The sequence below is a fragment of the Mustela nigripes genome, chromosome 4 (genome assembly GCF_022355385.1).
Source record: "Mustela nigripes isolate SB6536 chromosome 4, MUSNIG.SB6536, whole genome shotgun sequence".
Classification (NCBI taxonomy): Eukaryota; Metazoa; Chordata; class Mammalia; order Carnivora; family Mustelidae; genus Mustela; species Mustela nigripes.
The window spans coordinates 115,865,480-115,889,397 of record NC_081560.1 but is presented as its reverse complement, the minus strand read 5'-3'; the positions used below and the strand labels follow the sequence as shown (position 1 = coordinate 115,889,397).

Sequence of the window (23,918 nt, the reverse complement as noted above, 5' to 3'; positions counted from 1 at the left end):
AGCTCAGGTCATGATCCCAGGGTCCTGGGATGGAGCCCCGCATTGGGCTCTCTGCTCAGTGGGAAGCCTGCTTCTCTCTCTCCCACTCCCCCTGCTTGTGTTCCCTTTCTTGCTGTGTCCATCTCTATCAAATAAATAAAATAAAATAAACTTAGAAAAATGGATTGAAAATGTGGCTACCGATCAGCATAGGATTGTGCCACCAATTTTGAGAACTCTTTGACTCTGTGGATCTATGAAAAATATGTCTGATGCAGGGGGGAAAAAACGAATATAAAAATTTCCCACTAGGGGCACCTGGGTGGCTCAGTGGGTTAAGCCACTGCCTTTGGCTCGGGTCATGATCTCGGGTCCTGGGATCGAGTCCCGCGTCGGGCTCTCTGCTCAGCAGGGAGCCTGCTTCCTCCTCTCTCTCTCTGCCTGCCTCTCTGCCTATTTGTGATCTCTCTCTGTCAAGTAAATAAATAAAATCTTTAAAAAAAATTTCCCACTAAAAATTAAATGATATATCCATATCTCCATTATATTAAATTCAAAATTATGCTAATTGGGATTTCTTTCAGAATCGTACATTAGTGAGCTTTTCGTTTATTACCATAAATATTTCTATAGCCCTTGTTCTGTGTCTGTACTAAGTGCTTTTACAACTGGTAACTCATTAAACTTGTTCTAGGAACCCTGTGAGCTAGGTCTGTTACTATCCTCTCTCTTTTAGAGATAAGGAAACCAGAGAGGTTAAGTAATTTGCCCAAAGTCACACAGCTAATACATGTATAGTAGAGCCAGGATTTGAATTCTGGTAGCTGAGCTCCATCCACTGTGCCTCTTTGTTTTTGGTGTCTTCTGTTTTATTCCTTACCACCTACTCTTGGTATTATCTTGGAGTGAATGAAGTAGATACTCCTCAGAAAAGAAAGAGGAAATTTGAAAATTTGCAGGGGTGGGGGACGTGGGGGCGTTACTTTTGCCCTTCTGGGCATCTTTTTAATAGTTGGCAGTATGTTGACCCTTGGGTTTTATAACCCCTAGCAAAAACAAAGAAAGAGACCATGGAAAGAAACCATGGAAAATAACAGTTACATAATGATAATCTCATTTGGAGTGCTTATTTCTCTGAATTTGGTTCAGAGGAACCTTGATTTCGGCCCCCAACCCCCCCATCATTGCTAAAGTTATACATTCTAAGACTGTCTCTTACATTTTTTACTCCCTGAACTGATCACTTACGGGTCTCCTCTAGTAAGGAATGTGGTGACGGGGCTGGAATTTCTGGTTCTGTCTCAGCAGGTCGCTCCTGTGAGAGTAATCCATGCCAACTTCCCAAATCCAGGGCTTTCCACATGGGTTTTAATGATACAGGATAACATTTGCGGGAAGAGAGTAATTTTAATGTTAAGAAACATCAGAGTATCATTTTCTTGAGTTACATTTTTAAAAAAAGTATTTCAGCCGAGAATTGAAAATGACTGGCCCAAGACGTGTTTGACCTGAGCCTGTCATTGTCTTCCTTGCTAGCGATTGAATAAAAGAAATCAACTTGACTTGATGCCTGTGGACTCCTGCACTCTATGAGTGTCATTTCGAGGTCCTGATGCTGCCCTTGCTGGCAAAACTTGGACTTGACTGCTGTCTCCTCCCCTCCCCTTTAATGGTTCTAGACAGATACTTTGTAGCACCAGATGAGAGGCAGGCACACTTGGCAGCTTAGAAAAAAATAGCTTTGTGATGGTGCTGTGCAATCTCATTTGTGTTTTTCTGGCTATTCTAGGAAAATGGCAAGCAGGCATGGGTAGGATCTTCTTGTCTTAAAAGCTTGATTGCGCTAAGTGTGAAATTAATGGTTAGTTGATAGGTGCGGTGTTTACAGTAAGTCAGGAAGGCCTCTTCCATAAACCAGCATCCGTTTCCTCCTTACCTACCCTGTACTCCCCCCCCCCCCCCCCCATCAGCCTCTTTTATCACCGAGGTTTCAAAGAAGGTCCACTTTTGCATGTGGAATGGTCACTGGATAACCGTCCCTCAGAGCTGCTGACATCTTTCCTCTCTCGGCTGCTTGATGACTCTGCGGTTGGATGGTGGGAAGCTTTAGGACAGGCCTATGATGTCCTAATATAGTCTGGCAGGTGATGGATTGAGAGAGTATATTCAGCGTGAGTTTGATAAGCACCGTGTGGTTCTTCTCAAGGTTTTTCATCATGTCTACTGGTTTGCTGCCCTACCTGCCAGACGACGAAAGACAGGCCATCAGGATTTGGCTGGATTTTCTCAAAGAGGGCAGCTTGTAATGAATGTGAGCAGAAACTATAAAACATTGTTAATACAAAAGTTAGAGAAATAAGAGTGACATAGACAAAAGCCATAGTGTAAGTCCCAAAAGATGCTGTTGGTTATGGGGAATCTTATTTTACATGAGGAAAGCTTTTCATCTTAACATCATCAAAATCCTGGTATCCCTTATAAACTGCATTATAACATTTTCCTCAACATAGATGTGTGTGCAATGTGATGGATAGCTTTTTGTGTCTCGCATTCAGATCTCATTTCTTTGTCACTCATTTCTGCTTCCAAGCCTTTCTTCCACCTGGCTTCTATTCCGAGGACTTCTACGTCAGGAAGAGATTTGATGGTCCCTTAGCATGACTTCCATTTTCTCATAGTCCATTATTTCCTTTGCAAATGATGCATGGAGTTTCTTTTGAAAAAGAGGTTTCTTTGAAAAAGAAATTGTTGACTGAACACTGGTTCTGAACAGTATTCATTCAGAAATTTTGAAGATGGCTGTCTGCATCTTTCAAGTATTGTTTCTGCTCAGATTTTTCTCTCTGAAATGTGGAGAAGGCAGGTGAGGAGGGCTGTGTTGTAAGTGCTCAACCCTCCTTGAGAAAGTGTCTACTATAGGAACAACTTTCTAAAGTAACATAATGAAAGTTTTCTTTTTTCTTTTTTAAGATTTTACTTATTGGACAGAAAGAAAGCACAAGTAGCAGCAGAGGGAGACAGAAAAGCAGGCTCTCCACTGAGCAGGAGGCCCAAAATGGGACTCAGTCCCAGGACCATGAGCCCAAGGCAGATGCTTAACCCACTGAGCAACCAGGCGCCTGATGAACGCTTTCTAAATATTTTTTAAATTTTTTATTTATTTATTTGACAGACAGAGATCACAAATAGGCAGAGAGGCAGGCAGAGAGAGAGAGGAGGAAGCAGGCTCCCCACTGAGCAGAGAGCCAGATGAGGGACCCAATTCCAGGACTCCGGGATCATGACCCGAGCTGAAGGCAGAGGCTTTAACCCACTGAGCTAACCAGGCACCCCGAAAGTTCTCTTTAAAGAGTTTTTTATGACCCTTTCATGCTAATACACCAACTATATTTGCATGTGTGTTGAATTATAGTCCACATAGATAATAGGATAAATGTATTTTCTTTTTTTTCAAATTTAATTTTATTTCTTTTCAGTGTTCCAGAGTTCATTGTTTATGCAGCAAGCACACCCAGTGCTCCATGCAACACGTGCCCTCCTTAATACCCACCACCAGGCTCACCCAACCCCCACCCTCCTCCTTTCCAAAACCCTCAGTTTGTTTCTCAGAGTCCAGTCTCTTGTTTTGTCTCCCTCTCCAATTTCCCAACTTGTACACTTAATATTGTGTCTTACTATTTATCCCATGATTTAAATCCTCCGTAATATTAATACCAAGTTAGGTATACCTTAATTTATGAGATTATTCCCGTATTGTGAACGATTTAGGTCATGTCCACTCTGTAGCTATTTGAAACAATACACATTAGCTTATTCAGAAAACCTTTGTTCAGATGGTCATCAATCCACTGTTGGACACTTCCCCGAGCTTCGTATTGTAAAAGCCAAATGTTTGAAAGACTGGTGATGATGAATTCTGTGGGAATAACTCTTAAGGGAAAAGTAATTTTCCCTTAACATACCAGTAACATACCTGTCTTTTCTAAATTTCCCTAAGAACTGTGGAAAAAAAATTTTGTTTATCTGCTGGTAGGATCCAACACTGTATAAGGTTTCCATCCTTTTTGACTTTGTACATAATTACAAAACTCTAGTAGCATATTAATTGTTTTTTTATTTTTCAACTCAGGATCTTTGAAACTAGCTGGGGTCTATGAGGTTCTAGAAAGACTTCAGGACTCAGATTAGAGATGACAATCTAATCTAACTTTGTAATTAGAGATTACAAAACTCTAGTAGCATATTAATTGTTTATTTTTCAACTCAAGATCTTTGAAACTAGCTGGGGTCTATGAGGTTCTAGAAAGACTTCAGGACTCAGATTTGCTTGGTGAGGCCCTTGTGGTCCTAGCCAACTGTACCACCTGGGATGGGCTGACATTAGGTTGGCCAGTGAGAATCGTGGGGGAAGAGGTCACACACGAGGGCACATTGGCTCTGTTACAGCTAAGACCCAGTGCACCATATGTGGATATTTTGGAATGATGTTGAATGTCCTGGTAGAATAAGATATGTGTAGAGGAGTGAAACCTTTGCGTTCTAATAGCCATCACGTCGCAGATTAGGAGCTTGCCGACCGCACAGTTTGTTTAGAACGGTGATACCTCTGAGTGTCCAAGACCATGCTCAAGTGAGGAGCTGAGTGATTTCCTTTTGTGTGGGGGCATGTGTGTTTTCCTCCATTGAAGCACTCTGTACTCTATCACATAAGATGTTGAATGCATATGTCATGTGGTTTCTTTTGAAAAATGCTGGAATAATACCATTCTTGAACCAGAAAGTGTGTGTGCTTCTTGAGATGCCATATATGTAATATATAAGAAGTACATATTATATAGCATTTATATAGGATACCTATATATATAATTTATTATATATATATAATTTGTTCAGCACGTATGTATTCATATGTATGTAATTTTTTCTAGCATTTTGCTGGGCAGATAAGATTTTGGAAAATGCTATCATTTTAAATTTTTATTTTATGTGATAAACGAGAGGAGTCTTTTGAATAGTTGCATATAATATATGTGCATATATGTTTACATATATGATAGCTTTGTTTTGATACTCTAGTTTTACTGTAGTATAAATCAGTATCTATATTATAATTCCATTGTGAAGTATGAATCCAATGAATTAAAAATATTAGAAATGGGAAGGGTGATACACCTGAAATATCCTTAGGATTTCAGAAGGATTCGATTTCTCTTTCCATCTCTTAATTCATAATGGTTTTTTTTTTTTAAGATTTTATTTATTTATTTGACAGAGAGATCACAAGTAGGCAGAGAGGCAGGCAGAGAGAGAGAGGAGGAAGCAGGCTCCCTGCTGAGCAGAGAGCCTGATGCGGGACTCGATCCCAGGACCCTGGGATCATGACCTGAGCCGAAGGCATGGGCTTAACCCACTGAGCCTCCCAGGTGCCCCCATAATGGTATTTTTTAAATTAGAAACTTAACATGTAGAAAATTTGGAAAATACAGATGTGCACAGAATAAGATAAAAACTGCTTATAATCTCGCTACCTGGAGATAAACGGCTGTTGATATATTTAACATGTTTTATTCTATTCTTTTTCTGTAGGTCTGTGTTTATATTCTTCTTTCCTTTTAATATCACTTCATTTTGTTCATCATGATAAGTGTACTTTTTTATCCCCATCCCCTTTTTGCCCCATTCCCCCACCCCACAGTTACCTCTCGTGACAGCCAGTGTGTTCTTTATAGTTAAAAGCCTATTTCTTTTTCTATTTTCCTTTGCTCATTTGTTTCTTAAATTCCATACATGAGTGAAATCATGTGCTATTTTTTTTTTTACTTTGAATAATAGTCCATTGTTTGTGTGTGTATATATATATATACACACACACACACCATGTCTTTCTCTGTTCATCTGCTGATGGACGTTTGGGCTGCTTCCACAGTCTGGCTATTGTAAGTAATGCCTCATTAAACATAGGGGTGCGTGTATCCCTTTGAATTAGGGCTTTTGTATTTTTTGTTAGATACCGGTAGTGTGATTTAGGGTAGTTTTAGGGTTTTTGTTTGTTTGTTTGTTTTTTAAGGATTTTATTTATTTATTAGTCCGAGAGAGTGAACACAAGCAGGGGGAGAAGCAGGCTCCCTGCTGAGCTAGGAGTCCTATGTGGGGTTTGATCCCAGGACCCCAGGATCATGACCCTAGCTGAAGGCAGTCAGGAAGGTTGGGTGAGGTTGGAAGTCCAACCATCTGAGCCACTCAGGTGCCCCAGATTTTGTTTAGTTTAGAGAGAAGGTGCACGCAGGGGGAAGGGCAAAGGCAGAGGGAGAGGCGGAGAATCTCAAGCCGCCTCCATTATGAGATCATGACCTGAGCCAAAACCAAGAGTCAGATGCTTAACTGACTGAGCCACCCCGACACCCCCTCTAGTTTTAATCTTTTGAGGAATCTCCATACTGTCTTTCCCAGTGGCTGCACCAGTTCTCATTCCCACCAACAGTGCATGAGGGTTCCTTTTTCTCCACATCCTCGCCAACACCTGTTGTTTCTTTGATTAGTTATTCTGACAGGTGTGAGCCAGTATTTCCTTCTACTTCTGATTTGCATCTCCCCGCTGATGAGTCATGATGCTGAGCATCTTTTCATATGTTTGTTGGCCATCGTATGTCATCTTTGGAGAAATATCTGTTTTCATGTTTTCTGCCCACATTTTAATTGGATTATTTGTTTTCTGGGGTATTAAGTTGTATCAGTTCTGTATATATTTTGAATATTAACCCCCCATCAGATACATCATTTGCAAATCACTTGCCTTCTAGCTTTGTTGATTGTTCTCTTCACTGTGCAGAAGGTTTTCATTCTGACGTAGTTCCAGTAGTTTATTTTTGCTTTTATTTAATCCCTTTCCTCAGAAAACCTACCTAGAAGAATGTTGCTGTGGCTGATGTCAGGGAGATTACTGGCTGTGTTCTCCTCTAGGAGTTCTATGATTTCAGGTCTCATATTTAGGTCCTTAATCCGTTCTGAGTTTATTTTATTTTTATATATTTTATTTATTTGGCAGAGAGAAAGTATAAGTGGGGGGAACAACAGGCGGAAGCAGAGGGAGAAGCAGACTTCTTGCTGAGCCTGACATGGGGCTTGATCCCAGGACGTTGGAATCATGACTTAAGCCCAAGGCAGATGCTTAACTGACTGAACCACCCAGGTGACCCTTGAGTTTATTTTTATGTATGGTGTCAGAAAGTGGTCCAAATTCATTCTTGTGCATGTAGCTATCCAGTTTTCCCAAAACCATTTCAAGAAATGGTCTCTCAGATGGCACGTTCTTGCCTCCTTTGTTGAGGATGAAATGACTGTGTAACTGTGGATGTATTTCTGGGTTTTCTGTTCCGTTTCATTGATCTTTTGTCTGTTTTTATGCCAGTACCATACTGTTTTAATTACTGCTGCTTTGTAACCTAACTTGAAATCTGGAATTATGATGCCTCTAGCTTTTTCTTTGTCAAAGTTGCTTTAGCTATTTGGGGTCTTGTGTAGTTCATACAAGTTTCAGGATTATTTGTCCTACCTCTGAAAAATGCTATTGGTATTTTGATAGGAATTGCATTTAAAGTATAGATTGCTTTGGGTAGTATGGACTTTTTTTTTTTAATTTCCTTTTTTTTTTTTTAAGATTTTATTTATTTATGTGACAGACAGAGAGCACAAGTAGGCAGAGAGGCAGGCAGGGGTTGGGGGGGTGGCAGGAGGAAGCAGCCTCCCTGCCAAAGCAGAGAGCCCAATGTGGGACTTGATCCCAGGACCCTGGCATCATGACCCGAGTGGAAGGCAGTGGCCCAATCCACTGAGAAACCCAGGCACCCGGGCAGGATGGACATTTTAACCACATTTGTTCTTCCAATCCATGAGCATGGGGTGTCTTTCCATTTCTTTGCATCTTTTTTTTTTTTTCTTTTTGAAAAAGATTTTCTTTACTTATTTGAGGTAGGTGGGAGAGAGAGAGTGAGCCAGAGCACAAGAGCAGGCAGAGGGAGAAGCAGACTCTTGGCTGGGCAGGGAGCCTGATGCAGGACTCCATCCCAGGACCCTGGGATCATGACCTGAGCCAAAGGCAGGGGCCTAACCCACTGAGCCACCACCCAAGTGCCCCTCATCTTCCTTTCTTTATTAAAAAAATAGATTGGGAATCATCTTATCCATATAATGCATGCTTTGCTTGTTTGTTTGTTTTTTTCCTTCACTTTTTATATCATTATTATCTCTCCACTAATAAACTCTTTGTAAAAATAACTTTTCATGTGGCTATATCACCATCTTCATCTTCTGGTGGCCTGTGTCTTGAGGCTGCTTATGGTTTTCTTCCGAATGCTGAGTATTTTGTTTCACATCAGTCGTTTCTTAGGTAGGTTTTTCCCTGTGTGCCCATCCTTGAGTAAAAAGAGCTTAGCTTTTAATGACTATCTCTTTGTGCTTGAATGCTCCTAAAATCTCCCCTCAGGTCTGGAGGTCAAATTAATATGCCTACCCTTGGCTGCTTTTTGAGGTTGAGCATGTGTGGCTCTGGGGTTGATCTTGGACTGAGTCAGCATTTCCTTTTGATCCTCCTGTGAAAGTAGGACCCTGTAACCCTGGTTTTCTGCTGGCCTTGTGTCTTGAGGCAAAAGGACAGTCTCTGGGTTTGCAGTCCTAGGTGCAAAGAGGCTCCACTCCCAGCCTAGAGCTGTGTGGAAGGAGGGAGGTGTTCTCACCACTCAAGCAGACTCCCCACTAAGTGCAGAGCCCAACATGGGGCTCGATCTCATGACCCTGAGATCACAACCTGGGCTGAAACCAAGAGTCAGATGCTGAACAGACTGAACCACCCAGGTGCTCCTCATCCCACTACTTCTGAAAGCTGGCTCTGGAGCCAGCAGTCCAGGTCCATCCCTCAGGGAGGCAGGATGGGGCCACCGGCACCAAAGGTGGGTATCATTCCATAGATAATGGTAACTACTTAATTGATTTTCCTCATTTGCTGTGCTGTTAGATTTGGCAGCCTTTATGTGTTGTCATGGATATTTGTGTTGGAAACTGTAGGAGAACAAAAAAGCCGAGTGAGTTGACTCTCATCGCAACAGAGGTGTACATGCTGGGGGGTTGGTCTGACTCAGCTCAGTGTTCCCTCTCAGCCTTGGCCCTTGTTACTGGCAAGGTTCTCAGATGGCCTTCCTGGATGAAGGCACGGATTGGGATGAGTGTGCATTTCTTCCCTGTTGGAATAGGGCATAGAAACTTGAAACTTTTTCCTGTAGATCACACAGTTCTAGGCTCACCACAGAACCCCCACCGTTTCTAGTGTGTGGTACAGTCCCAGGACATGGGCTCGGGAGCCTCAGCCATACCCATACTTTGCTTTGACCATATCTGTACTACTAATCAGTTTACTTGGCAATGATGGTAGAGGTGCTACAGTTTGTAGGGATCCGTTATGTTCTTGGAGTCATCCTTTATGGCATGATCATTTTCCATTTGTACTCCAAATAATCCTAGTATTTTTTCCGGGTTCATAGTCTTTCAGGCAAGGAAATGAGGCCCACACCGAGGCTTGTCAGAGTTCTCATAGCTAGTGTACGGGGTGCAGTTGGGATGAGAAGCTGGTTTTCCCTGTGCCAAGTCTGGTGCTCTGTCTACTATTGTGCAAACACTTCAACCAAACCACTGAATCATTTGCTTTCTGGAAGGCCGTTTCATTGGCGTGGATTTATTCTTTGCTTTATCATTTATCCCTTTGACAGGTCTCTGAAGCATGATTGCCCCACTCTTAAGAAATATCAACAATGTTGATATTTACCTGAATGATATTTACTTGATTTACCTGAATGCCAAAGTGCTTTCATGTGTATTGAAGAATTGTGGTATGTGTTTAAGGATTATTAGCAACCCCCCCAACCCCCTTAATTTCACTTCAGTTAGTATGATTTATTACTCTTGAGGATGGTTGATAAGTAGGATACCCACTTGAGGGAAGTGTCACCTTTTATGTGGGGCGTACTTAGATAAAATTGATGATTGAAACAAATGGAGTTAATTAGGTGAGGGAAATTAAATAGATAAATAAGGTATTTGGAGTCAGATTCGCACAGAGCTATGAGGATATCTACAGATTTTATGATGTGCCATTTTAAGTCGGTTTGGTAGGTGACCAGGCATTAAAAGCAATAGCAGACATCTGTCTTGTTTCTGACTGTTTCTTGCAGGTTTTTTTTCTTATTTACAAAAAATATTCTTTGAAAAATGTTCAGAAAATGTTAAAAATGATGCAGAAAAAACTAAGCTCACTCTTAATCCTATAATCCAGAAGAGAAGTACCCCCCATGTTTCTTTTTTTTTTTTTTTTAATGCTATATATAACACCCACCCTCCCTCCTCAGTTAGAACTGTTGTGGACATGTTTCCTGGCTGGACATTAATCACATCATTTATCCATGCCCATCTTTAATGGCTTCATGGTATTCTATTGTATCTGCCCTCTCATTAATGAACATTTAAGCTTTCCCGGTTTTCACTTTTTTGGGGGAGGGGGTTGGTAAGGAACAAACATTTATTTTTTTACAGTTCTGGAGACTGGGAAGTCCACGATCAAGGTGCCAGTAGAGTCAGTGTCTAGTGAGGGCTGACTTCTTGGTGCTGTGTCCTCATAAGGCAGAAGGAGCCCTGTTTTTACCTTTATTAATAATGTTGCAGGTAATATCCTTTTACATGCACTTACCTTTGTGAGCTTACTAATTCTTAAGAAAAATGTCTAGAAATAGCGTTGTTGGACCAAAGGTACACACATTTTAAAGTCTTCTGAAACATTTTGCCAAAATAACATTAATATGCATTTCCAGCCCTGTAAAATAATGCTAATTTCCCTGTGTGTTAACCCTCATTGGCTATTATTAATCCTTTTCACTTGGCAACCTGATAGGTTAAAAAAAAAGAACCCAGAACTTGGTTGGTTTGTTTTTATGGTTTTTCATTACAGTAGTGAGGTCGAACTCTCTCTCTAGTTACGAGCATAGCTTCTTTTGTGAATTTTCTCCTTAATATTCTTTGCCTATTTTTTCTGTTGGGAAGTGCTTCTTTTCAGTGTATGATATGAATATTTATCCTCAGTGATTTATATGTGAAGTTTTCAAGTTTGTAATTTACCTTTAAATGGGCTTGTGGTGAAGTACTTTCACATTACTACATAGTCCTGTATTTCTCTTCTTGTCTATGCTTTATTAAAACATTTTGTCTTTTCCCCAGTTTTTAGGACTTAAACCTTTAATCCATCTGAAATTTATTTGGACATAGCTTGAGGTAGATCTTTATTTTTTCTCCAAATCGTTAGGTAGCTGATTGTCCAAATCCTCATTTCATTGATTTTAGATGCTTTAATGTACATTCACAAAATTATAAACCCTTTCATATTTCTTTAATTACTATAACTTGTTATTGTTTTAATATGTAGTAGAGCTAGCTTCATTCAATACAGTTCTTTTTTCCAGTATTTTTATTTTGCTTTCTTATTAATTTATTCTTCCAGATGAACTTTAAGAATACAAGTATTAACTTTTTTTTTTCAATATCAGTATGAGAGCTAAAAACTAGATTGTGTCCTCATAGAAGAGGACATGGAGCTCTTGGAACTCTATGTCTAGCTAGGAATTTGACACTGACCTTAGAAATTTGCAAGGTTTATGGTTCTTGAGCAGGAAAAAGAACATGGCCCAGGAGTGTGCTCATCTCATAAGATGATCTCAGCCTGGAGAAGGTGAGGATGTGGTTTAAATTCTTTCTTTTCTGTAAACAAAAAATGGCAACTTAAATCAGACACCCATGCTACCTTCATTTGACCCAAGAATTGAACCAGTAATCCCGGGGTAAAGCAATCTTGAATTTTTTTTTCCCCCAGTCATTTGAAAATCTTCCCAGGAGGAAGATCTGTAGCATTTGCAGGATCTGAATGATCTCTTGCTTTCTCCTTGTATAAGTGCACATTAAAAGGTAGTGTCTGTCCTTCATCACCTTTGAGTGCCCGAGGTCTGACTGGTTTCCTAGGCACTCATAAGTCCATGCTTAACAAAGAACAGCACTCTTAAAATATGGTCTAAGTCATTAAAATCAAGCTGACTCCTCTAGTAAGTTACTATCTTATCAGGTCTTCCCACCTGCACTTTCTTTAACCTTGTATTAGGTCTCACCCTTGGTCAGATCATTATTAATCCTTTAGTATTTTCTAGTTGCCCTGATGGTATTTAACATTTTTTAGTTTAAAGATATCTTCTATGTGTTTCTGCATGCATTGTATAAAAATGTAACCTGAAGTTAATAGATGGCTATTTCTCTTTGTCATTCTTTTTCCTTTAGAGTTACTATATTGTTGCCATTTTAAATCTTTTTCATGTGTATAAAGTCAAAACTGGAGAGAGAATATATGCCACATCTTATTTATTTTTAAAGATTTTATTTATTTGAGAAAGTGCTCATGAGCTGCAGGGAGGGACAGAGGGAGAGGGAGAAGCAGACTCCCCGCTGAGCAGGGAGCCCGTAGTGGGGCTCGCTCCCAGGACCCTGGGATCATGACCTGAGCCAAAGGCAGATGCTTTACCCGCTGAGCCATCTAGGCATCCCCAGATTTTAAATTTGGGAAATGAAATACCGAAGGCTCACCTCAACCGCAGCCTCACAGTGATTTTTGATATTTCATAAGGGTACAAGTCAGAAGCATATATTTAGTACAGAAAGCCAAGGTGTATTTCAGAATCTTGCAGAATGCTCTATTTGCAGGTTCTAAGCTCTTTAAATACTGATTAGTGGTGGTATGACTCTGGGTTGTTACAGCTTGTTTCGAGGGCGTATATTTATTAGTTATCTTCCTCCTTTTCTAAAACTGAGATGCTCTAAGTGAGGATTCTTGTTCATTGGTGGTCCTGGAGGCATAGAAGAATATTTGTCTTTATGTAGTTACACCTACAAATTTCCCTGTATTATTTCCCATTTCTTTCTGTTCTCCTTCTAACTTGGGTTTCTGGCTCAGTGATAATCCTTGTAAACATATTAAAACACTTCTATTGTATTCACACACAAATGAAGGGAAGACCAATAGATAGCGGTTTACTAGTCTCCTAGCCTCGGGAAATGGTTATATTCTCCTCTGTCTACTGCAGACCCGTGTTGACAGAGTTTCCTGTTTTAATAGGTGAACATTTTTGTGGAAGAATGGACTGAACCTCACAGATATTTGTTGAAATCGCTCCAGATTATTTTCAATTATAATCTAGAAGTTCTATCCTTAAAATTGGGTTAGGTCACACAGTTTAAGGAATTACAAATACAGAACTGTACAGTGTCATCTCACACTGGTCTAACCAATAGTCCAGTTGTGCAAGTTAATAAATATTTGAAGTTTAGTTAATATTTGAAGTTTAGAGAAGTCTAAATAAAAAAATACATACGGAAAGAACATGTTACCATTCCCAATTTAAATCCTGTTAACAACATACAGAATGAAAAATATTTGTCCAATGATGTACGGTATTAGGGCCTCTTGCTTTCAGATTAGCCTTAGTTCTGGTTTTTAAAGACTTCTCTGGTTCGTAGGTGAATTTTAGATTCCCAAAGCCCTCCAGATCTCTGCATTTGGTGTATCCCACCTGTTTAACTGTTTCAGTGGGTACACTGCCTGCCAGCCACACCCAGCCTTGAATATTGGATTTTGAATCCAAAGTTTCTTTGCTTAAAAAAAAGAAAAGTCAGTAAAGTCACATTTTAGGGACCTAAAATAAAGCCTGGAAAAATGAAAATTCTTCTCCTTATGTCGGGTGTTAAATGATGGTATCTTTCAAAAACTGTAACATATTCAGCGTGTTTATATAGATAATGCAGTGAGGAAAGCATTCGGTATATATAGCCCAGTGTACCACATGCCTAGTGAATTGGTAGCACAGTGAGTGTCCCCCCCCCCATAGAGGTATTCAGTTAATGTTTAAGTGAAGGATTGTCTAGAATTCCTAGAATTCCAACTACTGAACGTTGGAGTCTTTGGTCTCTGACAGAAAGTAGGATTCGCACACAGTGGGTGCGCAGCTGGTGAGAAGAGGCCTTCTGGACCCCTGCTCAAGGAGACTGCTTTCCCTGGGGGAGGCTTCTCCCACAGGGACCTCAACCTCCAGGTCCCTGAACTTCCTGGGTGAAAAACGGGCCTCCAAAAGGGAGAGGAGGTTGGCTAAACTGTAATAGTTTTGACACATGGAATTTTCATGGCTTTTCTTTCAAAGCAGTCCTTTGTGATAGTTTTTCTCTTCGTCTGCTCTGTGTAATGCTAGTGCCTGGTGACATTATTATAACAACAACTTCTCGGTGACTCAGGCTTTAAGAGACTCACTGATCTACCTGTCCTCTTGGTTAGAGTCAAAAAGACTTTCTTTAAAAGATTGCGGATGGGAAGTGAGATGTACCTAAAGTGACCATAGGAATATTTGGGAAGGTTTAGTTTGGATAGCAACTAGTCGTTACCGAGAGCTTTATAGGTGGTGGTTAGAAGTAGAGATTCTGCTGTCAGTGGTCCTGGCTTTGAGTCCTGGCTACATCCCACATACTATCCCTATGACCTTGGGCTTGAACTTGGTCATACCTCCATTTTCTCCTCACCCCACAGGGATAATAGCACCTGGTTTGCTGGATTGCATAGTACTTATGTGGTGGCTGGGACATACCAAGAGCCAGCTCAGTAAGAGTTAAGGGTGATGAGGACCCTGTGGGTGTAGATTGCGAGGTAGCCTACAGGTGTCCTTGGGTAGCCGTGTTCTATAATTCAATGGGAGCCACGTCTGTTGACCCCTTCCTGCCCTCCAAAGGGCCCTCAGAAGGGCCAATTCTTTCCCTTGCATCCCAAGTCCCCAGTGAGAGAAAGCACTGATTCATACGTAGGATTTGTGTTCTCCATATGTGGGCGTTGCTGTATTTGTTTGCTTTAAGGGCTTATGGCTGTGGCATTCAGAATATGAAATAATCGTTAATGGGGATAAGAGGATTAATGGTAAAATTTAAAATCACTTAGTGAGGGCGCCTGGGTGGCTCAGTGGGTTAAGCCGCTGCCTTCGGCTCAGGTCATGATCTCAGGGTCCTGGGATCGAGTCCCGCATCGGGCTCTCTGCTCAGCGGGGAGCCTGTTTCCTCCTCTCTCTCTCTCTGCCTGCCTCTCTGCCTGCTTGTGATCTCTCTCTGTCAAATAAATAAATAAAATCTTTAAAAAAAAAAAATCACTTAGTGAAGAATACCTTAGTGGCCTGTGAAATCTGTATCTTGATAGGCAGCGCGGCTCTCCTGTTAACATTTCTAAGCTGTTGAGAATTCGGCTGGATGCACATTCATTTTTCATCTCTGCTCTTCCATTCAGGAAATACCAGTAAGGTTTCATAATTCTTTGTCATTTCTGGAAAGATAAATCAGATTATAGATTATTAAGGGTTATTTTTCATGTTAATGGTGGATAAACGTTAAGAGGCATCCTTGCTGAATGGAGACTGACTTACTGATGATGATCACAGGATTAATGTGATCCTGGAATGCTTGTAGATTCTTTTCTATTGTTACGGTAGCTGGATTCAGGAATACTATTAACCATGATTATGTACTGATTTTTGAGCATCTACTATCCCCCTTGAGCTTCTCAGGAGAGGTGTTTTATAGCAGGCTAGGAGACCTTGACCAACTGACCCAAGATGTTACATGGGTTTCAACTCCTAAGCTCGTTTTTTTTCTTCCATACTTTGCAAATCAAGGCTCTTGATACAACCAACCACTCCCCCCTCCAAAAAAAATTGTCCTTAACTTTAGCAAAATCTAACCTTTTGTAGGAATCCATTCACTGTGGCCAATTTGGCATTTGAGTCCTAGAGTCCAATATTGAGCTATGGTGGGTTAAGTTGGATAATGTGTATCAAGTATCTAGTGGGGGACCTGCCATATAGTCAGTGTTTTACCTTCACCTTGGCCTCTAGCACTGGGTGGGGCTCCTGTTGAACCTTTTAAGGTCTGCTGGGATATAGCAGCTGAGAGAGCAAGCTGGTTTGTCATACAGGCCTGGGTATGAAAATGGCATTCTCTAACTTTGGACTGTAGACCACTTGGGGTGATTTTGGTTGCATACAAGAGACTCTTATTTTTAATTGCCTTCTAACAAAGGGATTTTCTTCAGTCTAGAGGTAGAGGCTGCCTGGGATTGGCTGCCTGCCTCTCTGCCTACTTGTGATCTGTCAAATAAATAAATAAAATCTTAAAAAAAAAAAAAAAGTCTAGTTCTCCTATGAAGCTGTGGCACTGTCCAGAGGAGGAAACCAGACTGTTTCTTCTGGGGACCGTTTCCTAGTAGAAAGGAACATTTTTTTTCAGAAGCCAGGCTTCTTTTGTGTCTCAGTAACCAGAGTTTGGTCAAATGCCCATTTCTGAAACAATTGCTAACAAAGTGGAAATAACCTCCTCTTGGAGCACATGGCTTTGTGGGGGAGGGTTGGGGAACTATACAGAGCTGAGATCCCCTTAGACAGCAAGGAGGGAAAGGATGCTAATCTCCTCTCCAAGTCTGGATTCCCTCATGTGTAAATGAGGGAGGCTGACACTTAGCTCACATGCTAGTCCTGTGAGATGGGCACAAAGACCAACCTCAGCACAGGGGGTTACCGTGCATTTGAAGGTGCAGGAGACAGGGGCCACATGTTCTAGCCTCTAATTAGGCTTATGTACTGAAAGTTGTGCAATTTGAAGAAATACTGGGCTCTTCTTTTTTTATTTTTCACCAGCTGTCTTTTGAGAGGCTGCCATATGGTGGGCTCTGTGCTCAGAACCACACAGGACTTACCTGCACCGTATGTATGGATGTGTGTGTGTGTACTAGCGGCTAGGACTACGTGTTTCATAGTACAGATAATGGATTAGTGAATACCTGTTGTGTCCTACCCTCTATTATCTGTGCACTGTGTGTATTATCCATGCTACTTGCCACAGTGTCTCAGAGCAAGTGTTTTCCTGTTGAGAAAATGTATGTAGGATTGTTAAGGGAATATTATCAAATGCTGGTTGTGGTTAAAACTCGGTCTGAAGGAATCCTCCTGCAGGTCAAAGTCCGCTTGTCTCTTTCATTAATAGACACTGGAGATACGTCTGCTTACCTTGAAAGTTGGTAGCTAAAGTATCTCATGCATTTATAGTCTTTAAAATCTGTAACTTCTCTGTTAATGTTAATTTTGCATTGTGGTTAGTGATAGAGTTGAATGAAAACACTGATACACTGATTTGATGAAACACCTAATATAGCTTTTATATATATATATATATATATATATATATATATATATATACACACACACACACACACACAGCTAATCTATGCTTACGTGTATGTGTTTATATCTAATCTCTGCATATATATATATATTATATATATATATGTAGCTAATCTATGCTTATTGAAGACATTAAATTTAGTTTATGAAATGTACCAGAAGCAGAGTGACTTTTCTGAGGAAAGAAGTCTATGTTAGAAGTAATAATGTTAGAAATAACGATTTGACTAACTTTGTTTGGGTCACAGGTGTGACCTTTCTAACACAGCATACTTCCGAGGAAATAAGATCATAGGGAAAGATTTGATTTTAAAAAGTGAAGGGCATGAAAATACTGGGAAATTTCAGGACATCTCAAACATTTGGCTAATAATGTCGATATCTGATTTAGTCCCATGTACTGCCAGTTTTCGAAGAAGAAAATTCTTTTACTGTTTGCCTTATTAGATACATATTCAGAAGTCAAATTACTAATTGGGTTCTTATCTGTTTCTGGATTTAAAACACATTTAAAGCATCTGTGTGATTTAACAAGAAAGGATGTGTTTTTATCACTTCATCCAGTGTCTTACTGAAGTGACATTTTCTGGGCAGTTGGCAGCATAGACATTTTGTTTTGTTGTGTTTTGGTTTTGTTTTTGGCCCTCTCTTCCCCTGCTCCCGCCAGAGGGTCACCTAGGGGGAATGGTGTGTTCACATTTTTCATTTTATCAATGGTATCATAATCTTTTTTTCTTTTCTTTTTTAAAAAGTGAATTCAGAGCAGGTACAAGGTACCAGAGCAGACAGAGCCCTCTGGGTGATAGTAAGGAAGATGGGTTTATCCTAAGAGGCTGGAAAACCCTTGGAGAGTTTTAAGATTTTTATTTATTTATTTGCCAGAGAAAAAGAGAGTGTGTGCATGCACAGGCAGGCGGAGGGCCAAAGGGAGAGGGAGAAACAGATTCACTGCTGAGCAGGGAGCCTGAAGCGGGACTCCATCCCAGGAGCCTGGGATCATGACCTTAACCCACTGAGCCCCCAGGCGTCCCAGTACCATAATCTTTCAGTGGAGTGGTTACAGACCCTGCTTATTTTTATTTTTATTTTCTTTTGGAAGGCACACATTTGGAAAGTTAAGGAACAGCTTTGGCAGAGCAGACGGTGTGTGAGGTGTGAGAATAACCGTTGGCAGGTACCATGGAGGGAAGCCAGTGGACTCCGGGAGGACTTGTGTGCCTGTTTTATACTGGGAATACTGCATTTGTGTGAATTTTGTATCCTCTTTTCCGACATATGAAAATGGAGGCTCAGGGCCAGTGTTGGGAGATATTTTTGTGCATAATAATTTGGTGCATAATAAATGGACCAGAGAGAAGCTCTCCGTGTTACATCTTCAAACATACTCTAAACGTCTTGTGTTAGGCCAGCCAGAGTCCTATCTTTTTGCTGCTACTGCCCTCGCTTTCCTTGGGTTTTTGCTTGTATACCTGAAAGAAATATCCCCTCTCTCCCTTGAGGTTTTCAGTCTGTATTGAAGGTTTTGGCGATACCTGTGATGTGGGTAGATGCAGGTTGGGGAAAAAATTTATAATAGTCCAGAAGCAATGGCATTTTCCAGTCCCGAACTCCTGTTTCTTCTTTGTCTTACTGTTTTAAGGATACATGTGAGAGCCGGCTTGCCCTGAGTTAATTCAGGCACACTCTGCTTTTCTAAACACGAGGTGCTTCCCCAAGCTTCCGTCAGAGCAGTGGATCTGGTGCCTGCTGCTAGAGCAAGTTGACCCCGAAAGATAACGTGTGGCCTAAACACCAGTGCGGGTGACTCACTGGACCAATTACTTGTGCTCTGTGTGGCTTTGTGATCTGCAGGGAGGCCCCTGTTTTCCCCAGGTAAGGTAGGATCTCCCATTTCAGTCACTAAGGAGATGAAAGGTCTTTGACAACTCTGTTAGCATTTTAGCCATAGGCATATTTTGGTCAGTTAAAATGCACTCTGGCACACAAATAACAAAATTTTCTTTATCCTTTTTTTTTTTTTAAGTACATGGTAGAGGGAGAAAAATAACTGGGCGTGGGTCCTAGAAAACCCTGAGCAGAAAGGATGCGTAGGTTTTCTGCCGTCACCCGGAAACATTTGAGCACGCCTAAGGTTGGCCTCAGTCATGCTGTCCTCAGGCAGATACACGCACACCTACAATCCGGAGGCCGGGAGGTGAGCAATTACAGACATAAGGAACAACAGCAGACACAGAGGTTTTGGTGTGTGTGCCAGATGGTGTGCACTGAGGGAGTTCCTTTTCTTGTGAGGTGAAACTGCTTTTTCAGAGGACCTTGCTCATGGTGAGCCAACGGACTCATGTTCCTACAGTTTCTCCCTTACGGTTCGCTCAGCATTCTTGGTGTCCTGTGTAGACGTGAACTCGTAAAACAGACCCTAACCTAGCATGGAGGAGTACTTTCTTTCAAGTCTTACCTTGTGGGACAAGATAATATCAGTAATAATGAGAAAAATGGTACTCTATGTAGTGATCCTGAAATTTACTTAATTATGTTCAGGCACTGTGCTTAAGTCTTTACATATATAATAATCCTATGAGTTACTATTATTATCCCCATTTTACAGGTGAGGAAACTGAGTGAAGTGAAGAATTTTACCTACACTTTTTTTTTTTTTTTTTAAAGATTTTATTTATTTGACAGGGAGAGGGAGAAGCAGGCTTCCCTCAGAGCAGGGAGCTCTATACAGAGCTTGATCCCATGACCTGGGATCACCACCTGAGCTGAAGGCAGGCACTTAATGACTGAGCCATCCAGGCACAGCTACCCACGCCTTTGTAGTCCACAGACAGGATGAAGGGCAGAACATTACATCCCACTTTTTTTAAAAAAAAAACATTTTATTTATTTATTTGACAGACAGAGATCACAAGTAGGCAGAGAGGCAGGCAGAGAGAGAGGAGGAAGCAGGCTCCCTGCTGAGCAGAGCCTGATTTGGGGCTCGATCCCAGGACCCTGGGATCATGACCTGAGCCGAAGGCAGAGGCTTTAACCCACTGAGCCACCCAGGTGCCCCACATCCCACTTTTTTTAAAAATAGTTTTTATTTATTTAAAAAGCAAGCAGGAACAGGGAGTGGGGCAGAGAGAGAGAGAGAGGAGGAGAGCGAATGAGAATCTTGAGCCGAATCCCTGCTGAGGTTAGAGCCCAACATAGGACTCGATCTCACAACCCTGAGATCATGACCTCAACCAGAACCAACAGTGGGGTGCTTAACTGACTGACCACTTGGGTGCCCCTTGCACCCGAGTTTTAGATTCTCTACTCTTAACCCCTGAACTGTGTTTCCAAATGTTAGATTTGTTTGAGTCTTCATGGGACGTGGTCGCTTCTTAGTCTATCTGAGCGGGCCCAGGCAGTAACATCCATTTTCTTGCTTGGGTTCTGAAGAATGAGGGAAATAAAAGATTAGAGCAAGTGAGAGATTATGACATCACATTTATTACTGATTGGGTAGCCCATTCTAGTGGACAGTGCGTTCTCACAAGGAGGAAAGGGCCAATCCACTAGGTTAAGCCATCTCCTGGGTGCAGAGGAGGAAGAGACAGAAGCCTGAGAAAATCCTTCCTAATGGAAACTCACTTCAGAGTCAGGAGTTGATCCAGTGTGGAATCTAGCTGAAAGTTAGCGGTCCTATTACAGGGGTTGCCATGATGATGTTCAGTAATGCTTGGGTGGTTCGTTGAAAAAACTGCATGATGCTGTAAATAGACTAGGATTCCTCCTGAGTTCATATTAAATTGCTGCATCTTTCCTCTCCTCCTGATTTCTGGAACTAAAGTGGAGCCCTCTGGATCCATGTACTTCTGTTTCCTTTCTGTGTCCTTGAAGTGCTTTGTCTTTTCTATTTCCAAAGCCATTGCTTACCTGTTTGTTTTTTTTTTTTTTTTCCCTTTCTGACAGTGTGACCATTTCTTATGCTTTAGAAGGCATGATTGTCTTAGTGAATGTTTTGTGATATAAATAGTAATTTTATTCACTTAGAAAAGCACCTCAGGTCTCTAAGCAGCGATGATAGCTCAGCAACAGTATCTAACTAGGTGGCTGGGAGAGATAACTTAGTAGGTAGTTAGACTTTACCTTGTTCTCTATTGTAATAACATTTAGGAGCGTTTAAAACTTCAGGGCTGGTGCACGTGGGTGGCTCAGTTGGTTATGCATCTGCCTTCAGCTCTGGTCATGATCCCACAATCCTGGGATCAAGCCCTGCATCGGGCTCTCCACTCAGCGGGGAGGTCTCCTTCTCCCTTTCCCCCAGCCTCCACTTATGCTTGCTCTCTCTCTCCCTCTCTGAAATAAGAAATAAAATTAAAAAAAAAAAAAATTCCAGTGCTACTTTGCAGTATAGACAAGAAGGGATTAGTGGTGAAATGTGTGTGTGTGTGTGTATGTGTGTGTGTGTGTTTGAAGATTTTATTTGCAAGAGAGAGAGCACAAACAGAGGAACAGCAGAGAGAGAGAGGGAGAAGCAGGCTTCCCGCTGAGCAGGAAGCCCTATGTGGGGCTCCATCCCAGGACTCTGAGATGAAGGCAGAAGCTTAACTGACTGAGCCATCCAGGTGCCCCCAAATTTGTGGTTCATAAGAGTGACAAGAGAGTGTAGGAGGCCAGATGTTCATTTGTAGGGAGCCCTCTGGGAATGAAGTGGCATGTATGTCACATACTGTTTAATAATAATTATGGGTAAATGGTAAAGATGAGGGCTGTCCAAAATTTATATAAAAACTGTTTTCTAAAACACAGGACATGTTCTTTTCCTTTTCATGGTTTTCGAAAGCTCTTTGGCGTAGAGCTTGAATGAGAACTGTGCAGTGACATGAAGGGAGTGGGGGAAGAGAGAGCAGAGTTAGATAACACGTTTGCATTTGGCAATGTGCCTTGGACTGTGCCAGTCACTTTAATCACGGCGTCCTGTAATTCCAGGTCTTAACCTCTACAGATGCAGAGTCTCAGACTTTCAGGAATGATGCTGGTTCCCCGAGGTTGTGCAGATGATTGGGGGTAAAGTTGTACCCCAGGCTTGCTTGTGAACACAGTAGGACATCCTCAAGGGTGTTGAATGTGCTTGTATCCTCACGCTCACGCATGCTGTGCCCAGCATGCTTGCCTGGGGCTGGGGAGATGGCAATTTATGCCAGTTAGTTCACTTCTTAAGATTCATACCCTCAGGCGTTTTGGTTCCCACTAGAAGGCTTTGGACTGAAATTTACCAGACTCCTAAAATAGAGTGAAGTGGCCCAGCAGTTACCTTGGTGGGTTCTAGATGTAACGAGATCCCCCACAAGTCTTGCTGCTGCTCCCGGGCAGGGTAAGACCATGTGGGGTATTGTACAGGATAGGTGCCGCCCCAGCACCAGCCCTGTTGACTCATTTAGAAAAACACTAGCCTGGGGAGGCCTTTTTTCTTGTGTTTTTTTTTTTTTTTTTTTTTTTTAATGGAACTCTGCCTTCTGCCTGGACACTGCCATCTAGATGCCTTTTTTATGTCATCATAAATTGTTGTTAGGCTGAAAGGTGAATAAAATGTTGAACTATTACATTACCCTGAGGAAAGTAACTAAAATTAATTATGAAAAGCAACTATCTTATTTATCCTGGAAGAAACACTGAGTGGGGAAACAAAAAAAACACCAAACCCTTAAATTGTGGCTAACATAAATAGAGAGGGCAAATGTCCCCCTAGTGATCATTCCAATACTTTTAAAAATAAATATTTCTAATATTATCCCTAAGGCTATTTGATTTATTTAAAAGAGAATGTTGACTTTAGTCTCTCTTATACATGTTAGTTACTGGAGTTTCAGACTTGTTACCAAGTCCTTTAATGCCAGATAGCTTTAGAAAAATGAAAAAAAATAGCCAACAATCACTTGAAATGAATAACTCTCTCAACATTATGTTACTTTTTTCCTCCAAATGGAGTTATTTTGAAGAATCTTCCTTGACAGTAGAGACACAAGTTTTTAAATAACATGTTTATCTGTTAACATGATAGATAGCTTAATAGAAAAGTTAGTTGTATATTGGCCTGTTTTCGTTTTTAAAAGGATACTCCTAAAACTGTCACTCGTTGTAATTTGAAGTGCACTTTTCCTTGTATAGACGTTAAGTCTGTGGTCATTTTAAGAAGACCATGATTTTAGCAAAATGAGTGAGGATCATGAGATTTGTTTATGTAGTGATTGTTTGGTCTGTGAGTAGCTTTGTATCATGACAATCAAAGAACTGGACATTTTTATTTTTTGCATCATTTTTTCGTGTTTACTTATTCAGCCAGGTAAATGCCTTGCTGTACAGAGGTATGTAAAGTAAGTTAGAGCTTCTTAAAACTTTACTGACCTGGGCCCTGAGTTCAAGACCCATGGTTTGCTCTAGCTGCTGGTTTCAAAACAGGAGCCAAGAGTGATGTGTTTCTGTGGTCTGTTAACTGTTCAACATCCAGGGGGGAATGGCTCATTCGATTGGAAAAACATACTTTCTGGGGGGCGGGAAACTTTGTCAAGGAATGTAGTTCATGTTGATTATATGTATGTGAATCTATAATGGAGAGCCCAGTGGTAGCAT

The 23,918-nt window shown here is 41.1% G+C and overlaps 1 protein-coding gene and 1 non-coding gene across 2 annotated transcripts in view; both read left to right on the top strand.

The window, feature by feature from the left end:
* The window catches only part of RYR2 (ryanodine receptor 2), a 739,709-nt gene that overhangs the window by 144,102 nt on the left and 571,689 nt on the right, over positions 1-23,918 (top strand). The gene's annotated exons all lie outside the window — the stretch shown is intronic.
* Positions 23,695-23,829, top strand: LOC132017076 (small nucleolar RNA SNORA2/SNORA34 family). The gene has a single exon (XR_009404153.1). It is a non-coding gene; the product is annotated as a small nucleolar RNA SNORA2/SNORA34 family (small nucleolar RNA).